The sequence below is a fragment of the Triticum dicoccoides genome, chromosome 3B (assembly GCF_002162155.2).
Source record: "Triticum dicoccoides isolate Atlit2015 ecotype Zavitan chromosome 3B, WEW_v2.0, whole genome shotgun sequence".
Classification (NCBI taxonomy): Eukaryota; Viridiplantae; Streptophyta; class Magnoliopsida; order Poales; family Poaceae; genus Triticum; species Triticum dicoccoides.
The window spans coordinates 49059618-49066479 of NC_041385.1; positions in this window are offsets into that span (position 1 = coordinate 49059618).

Here is a 6862-nt window from a genome sequence, read left to right on the forward strand (position 1 = left end):
TATGAAGCCAATCAACAATAGTAGTCCAGCAATAAAGTCAAACAGATAAGACAGATAAGCAATGACTTCACGAAGACAAATTCAAAGTAAAGGAGGGAAGGGATAGAACCAGTCACTTGTTGAAGACACATGATTTGTTGGACCAGTTCCAGTTGCTATGACAAACTGTACGTCTGGTTAGGGAGTCTGAGATTCAACTCCGAAGACCGCGTCTTCACCTTATTCCCCTTGAGCTAAGGACACACAGTCCTCGCCCAATCACTCTGGTAAGTCTTCAAGGTAGACTTCCGAACCTTCACAGACTTCGTTCACCGGCAATCCACAATGACTCTTGGATGCTCAAAAGGCGACGCCTAACCGGCTGGAGGATACACAGTCCTCAAGTATAATAAGTCTTCAGGTCACACAGACAGAATGACTTCAGTGATGCCTAACACTTTTTGGCTCTGGGTGTTTGGGCTTTGTCCTCGCAAGGATTTCTCTCTCAAAGGCTTCGAGGTGGGTTGCTCTCAAAACGACAAAAAGCCGTAAACTAACTCTGAGCAGCCACCAATTTATGGTGTAGGAGGTGGGCTATTTATAGCCACAAGGCAACCTGACCTGATATGTCCGAAATGACCCTGGGTCACTAAGGAACTGACACGTGTTCCAACGGTCAGATTTCAAACACACACGGTAACTTTACTTGGGCTACAAGCAAAGCTGACTCATCTAGCTCTAGATAACATTTGCTCTCATTGTCTTCGCTCGAAGACATAGGATTTGGGTTGAGCATCACTTCAGTCACTCTGACTTAGTTCACTTGGACCCCACTTAATAGTACGGTGGTTCCTATGACTCAACACAGAAGAAAAGGAAACAATGAAACAACTCAGTCTTTGCGCTCCATAGTCTTCACTTAATGTCTTCTCATGTCATAGTCTTCAATGTGAACATCTTCACACACCACCATTGTCTTCAATGTCTTCATACATTTTTAGGGGTCATCTCCGGTAGGTAAACCGAATCAATGAGGGACACTACCTGCGTTATCCTGCAATTCTCACAAACGCATTAGTCCCTCAACTAACTTTGTAGTCAATACTCCAAAACCAACTAGGGGTGGCATTAGATGCACTTACAATCTCCCCCTTTTTGGTGATTGATGACAAACTGGTTGAAGTTTTCAACGGGAAAGAAGTATGTGAAATTGTAAAGGATAGCGTATTGTCTTCATAAGTGGCAAGGGCTCCCCCTGAAGATGTGCATATAAATAATTTGCTTTTGGAATGCAAATGCACATGGCAGGTTGTACTTGTGGAGATCCTCTTCAACTTATGAAGATAATTCATCATGCACGGAATGATATAGCTAAGAGAATGACATGCATAATGAAAAATGGACGTCTGCAGAATGATCTAAGTGCAGAAGTTATCATCACACGTGGACGCAAATAAGTAGCAGACGACCATCAAGTTTAAGTGTTACAACTCAAAGATCGAAGTGTATCAAAAGCAAGAGTTGTAAGCACTAGGAAAAAATATAAAGCAACCGCCCTTATGAACCCGCTTGAAGACTATCAACTCATATGCCTTCTCCCCCTTTTGTCAGTAATGACCAAAAAGGTTTGAAGACATAGAGCATCTACTCGTCCTCTTGAGGAGTAGGTGAAGCAGCAGGGTTGTCGTTGTTGTTTGGCGGTGCAGACGAACTTGGTGCAGTGTTGATGCGTGCAGAAGTACGGGGCGGTGAAGTTGCATCGTCTTCATCATCGATCACATTGGCATTTACAGTTGCCGCGGGGGAAGAATAGTCAGAGTCTTCAGGAGATGGAGTTCTACGTAGGACAACATTCAGTGGAGGAGTGGAGTCAAACTTGAATCTTTCAGTGAAGCCATCGTCTTGAAGATCTGCTTCAGCACTGAGCAGGGTCAAACGCTTCCATGATCGCCGACAAGTTTCGTGAGTGACAAATGCATTCTTGGTGGCAAGGTTTCGAATGCGATTTACATCCACCAAGAGGCTTTGCATCTGACGCTTGATCCAAAAATGATGCTTATCTTGCTTCTGATGCAGGGCCACAAGAAGTTCTCGCTCATTTAGGACCCGAGAGCGCTTCTGAGGCCTTTGAGCAGTAGTGCTCTCAGTAGCTTCAGTTGGCGCACGATGAGGTAGGCGAGTGTTTCCAGCCATTGGATAGACACGAGTTACTGCTTGGACTCCTTCAATAGGCTGAGTGAAGCTTTGGTGTTCAGCATTTTGAAGACTAAGAGGCTTCTTGGCAGGTTCAGGCTATATGGCTTCAACTGACATATCAACCTCTGGTAGAAAGATCACATGATTGCGAGCAGAGGGTTGATAGTTGACAACAGAGTGTTGCTTGATGAGGCGCATGACCCATGGAGCATAGAACTTCAGGTCAAACAGATCAGATCCAGATGCAGCCAGTTGCCTAAGGAAGAAATCTTGTGCATTGAAGCTCATGCCATTGAGGATGTAAAAGACCAATGTCTTCATGGCTCCTTCAAGTTTTGCAGCTGAGGAATGTCCTTTGATCGGCCAAAGAGTCTGCCTTATGATGTGATATATGGTGCGCGACAGATACTCAAGGTCATCAACAAAGAACTCCTTTGGATATTCAGCATCATGTGGCAAAGGCTTCATCATGCTTAACATCTGGCTCATGTTTGGTTCTGTCTTATGGAAGATGCTCTCCAGTGCATTGCGGTGGTTTTGGCAACCAGGTTCATATAGCTCTCCGGGAGTGGATAGGCCTGTAAGCTCAATGATGTCAAGAGCCTTGGCTTCATGATGAACATTTCCTGTCATCCACTCGAGAACCCATGTCTTTGTATCTCTGTTATATCCGCAAATGTGGAGGGTAGCATAGAATTGAAGCAGAAGTTCTTCATTCCAATGTTCTTTGTCTGTCATAAAGCTGAGCAGACCAGCATCACGAAAGCACTCAAGTGCTTCTTCTAAGCATGGCAGTCCAGCAATGGCTTCAGTGTCGAGGCGCATATGAGGGAAAATGCGCCCTTGATCATACAAAACACAGGAGTAATAGCTTCGCTGCTGATGACTCCAGAACCGATCTGATGATATTCTTGGCCTTGTGTAGGGGTTCTTTGAGCTGTCAAAGAATGTGTTGTGGCTCTTGAAGCCATTTGCATTGAAGGACCCGATAGATGTGGCAGTACCTGGAAACCTTGGCAGTCTTGGCTTTGGCTTCTGGACCTGAGGCCTACGCTGAATGTGATAGTCAAATTGAGGACCAGAGACATTAGGCGGAGGGACCAGAACGGGCCATCTTACTGTGATTAGCTCGCCATGGTTGTATGCTTGCTCGATTGTATAGGGCCTTGGTGGCGGAACAGGAGCAGTGGCAGCAACAGTGGCTTCGGGCTGCACAACAGAAGCTTCAGGAGCATTTTTAGCATTGACTTCTGGTATAGTGCTTGGGACAGGCTCCATATTAGCTTCAGCCATGACTATGTCAGTGGCTTCATTGGTGTTTGTGGTGGCAGCCTCAAGGTTTTCAACCTCCACATGCTGAGCTGGAGGGTCAGGCACAGACACGTTCACTTCATGAACAGCTTCTTCAGGAATGGGGGGAGTAGGGACACGTTCTTCGTGACGTTCGTCATCGGCTGATGCAGCCGGATTGTCTTCAGCAGCTGGGGCTTCAGACACGGAGACATTCACAGTTGGAGTGGCTTCTGAAAACACTTGACGTGCAACAGGTTGATGGTGCACTTCTCCTTCTGGAACGCTCGGAAGAGGGGCTTGAGGCCTTGGTCCTTTGCGAAGGCTTTGTAGTACAGGCGACGCCTTTGGAGAAGGAGTGGGCAGGTCCTCATCCTCTTCAACTTGCACGGATGGTGTGGCTTGTTGTTGTTGGGGAGTACTAGGGGAGTCTTGTTGTTGCGGGCGATCAGCCCATGAAGCATCCTGAGCAATTGGCATCAGAGGACGACCAATGCTGATGATTTCGCTGTTCGTACGAACAGGCGATGATACCACATTGTATTCAATTTGAGGAAGAACTTCATCATCTTCAACATTGTCATGATGACCAATGTCTTCAGCAGTGATGGGATCAACTGATGGAATCTCTTTAGCTTCAGGAGCCTCTCTGGAAGCAGGCTCATGAACAGTCATTCGTAGTTCTTGGGTAGCGGATGCAGGACGAACCACTAAGATGGGTTCAACAACAAGGGGCTCTGTGGGAGCAGCCCGATTCTTCTTGGTCTTGCGCTTCTTCTTGGAGGGAGTTGCATCAGAGGCTTCTGAGGTTTTCCTTTTTCTGGCTTCAGCCTCTATAGCCCTCGTCTTCTTCTGTTCTGAAGCGGTTGACGTGGCCTTAGGCTTCGAGCCAGTCATGCTGCTTGGGAAGACAATGCGAGGTTCATCTTGCCTTGAAGGTGCAGGTTGGACAGTCGATTTCTTCTTCTTCTTTGCAGCCATCCTGGGGTCGATGCCAGGACGACCAAGAGCCTTGCACTTTTCAGCCTCATTGTAGGCAAGCACACACTTATCAGCCAGATCTTTCATGCGCTCACGAGAGCCTCTAGCTTCTTCACGCTTCTTATGAAACGCCTCTTTGAGCTCGTGAAGCATGATCTTGAAGTTCTTGACATCTTGCACACTGAGATTGGCCACATGCTTCTTGAACTGAGCCTTTTCATAGTCAATTTTGTGCTTCAGTTCGACGATGCGCTGAGCAATAGCTAGCTCAGAAGCAATGGCCATTGAAGGCGACGCTGAGGCCAATTGGAAGCTACAGATCATCAAAGCTGAGATTTGGTGTGTCAAACCATTCATCAATGAAGTTATGGAGGATGGCCACATCAAAGAGAGGCAAGTTATTGAAGATCTCTGCTTCTTCCTTGCTCTTGATCAGTTGCTCAAGAGCATCAACTGCAAGATCGTCATCGCTGGACAGATCAATGTGCTCATCACACAGAATGGCACCAGGAGTCAAAGCCTGATCAGTACTCTTGATGATTTTCTTTTTCTTCTCCGTCTTCTTGGAGATGCGTGAAAGATCTTCAGACTGCACACTGTCTTCAGGAGGTGCAGTGGCCAGTGGCTTCACATGAGAAGCTTTTGGAGGTGCAGCTGATGATGAAGCCTTAATCTTCTTTGGCTTCTGCGGCCTTGGAGGAGGAGCTGGGCTTCATCAGAATCAGCATCATTGTCAGAATGATCCACTTTGGCACCTTGTACCAAGATGTATGAGATGAGGCCATCAAGGTTTGCAAAGGGGCCAATTCTATTTTCTTCAACTTCACGTGTGCCATCATCATGGGGAGCAGAGGGACCAGGATTGAAGTCTAATCCCCATGACTTCTTGTTTTCCTTTGCCGAAGCCTTAGCATACTGGAAGTTGCGCTTGAAGAGATTGTCGTCATGACACCAGAGCAATGATGATGGGTCGGCATCTTCAGGCTGTGGTCCACGGAGCATGCAAGGATAGAATTCTTGCGCAATGGCTTCAGCTTTGTTCTTGGGGGGAAGGCCTCGATAGAGAATATCACCCCAAAGACTCTTGATAGCATTCTTCTCAGCGTACTCCTGGGTCACGAACTTGTACTCGAACCATTGTTCAGCCCAATAGCGTCGAATCCATTGGATTCGAGTCTTGTGCTGATTATAATCCTCTTCAGGATCTGTCTTGTAAAGTTCTGCAAGATCATCAGGCAGATCCTTTGATGTTCCCCCATGACGCTGTCTGCCACCCTTCCTTACTGATTTCTCCGCAGCCATGAACTTCGAACTGAATGGTTTCAATAGGTTCAAAGGCTTCAAAGGCTTTTTCTTGTTGGTCAGACAGGAACTGGCTTCGGGAGATTCAATGTGTTGCTGTAAGAATTCTGCAAACGAATGCAGACTATGAGAACCAAGAGATTCTCCCACGGACATGTACCTGTGACAGCATTAGAGATGCGAGGGAAGGGGAAGAGGTCATATGCATTCTCAGAAGATTTTGAAGATAAATCAGTTTGAAGACATTGACCTCATGTTGCGAAGACATTCACTTATATGTTGAGAGTCGGTTCCAGATTTGTACGAATCCGTGAATAAGTACAAGTGAGGAATCTAACTAGATGTGAAGCTTAAGTGAATATACTAGGCAGTATGAGATGCAGACAGAATAGATCTAACTTTGTATGGACAAAAACCAATTTTGGTAAATTGGATGAATCATTGAGGATCAAAAAGCGGGTAAAAATAGAGTTATATTTACCACACGAAGAACTGCTAGATGGGATGAATAGGAGATCGAGCAGTTCAATCCACCGTGCCCTAACTTGGCGACGGAGGACACCTACGGCGGCGGCGGAGAGGACGATGCCCGCGGCCGGCGTGAGGACGGCGCCGGAGAAGTCGCGGCAGCTAAGCGCTTCGTCGCCGGCGTCGTCGAGAGCTAGCGGTGGCGCTAGGGTTTTGACGAGGTGGAGAGGTGGAAGAAGGTTTTCTTGACCGCAGGGGACACATATTTATAAGTAGGTGTGCAGCACAGCACAATTACGCAGGTGCCCCTGTCTGTTCACATTCGTGGGACACGTGGCAAGCATGCAACATACTCAGAGTTGTCCCACGTTCCCACGCCCGCCAAGTTTGTCAGATGGTTGTTCCGGCTTCTCCGGATATCGACAATAAAGATGAATCATTTAAAGAGGACTTGATGTTTGTCTCTGTGTCTTCTGCTGACAAGGATGCAGAGAAGACATTCGACAGTTTCAACATAATGCATATGATTTGGACAGATAGAGTTTGAGATAGTAAGCATAGAGAGATTAGGGTCCGATCACATTCACTTAGTTCAAAAGATTCAACAATGAAGACATAGCTATAAGTGAATGCTGTAGAGGATAGA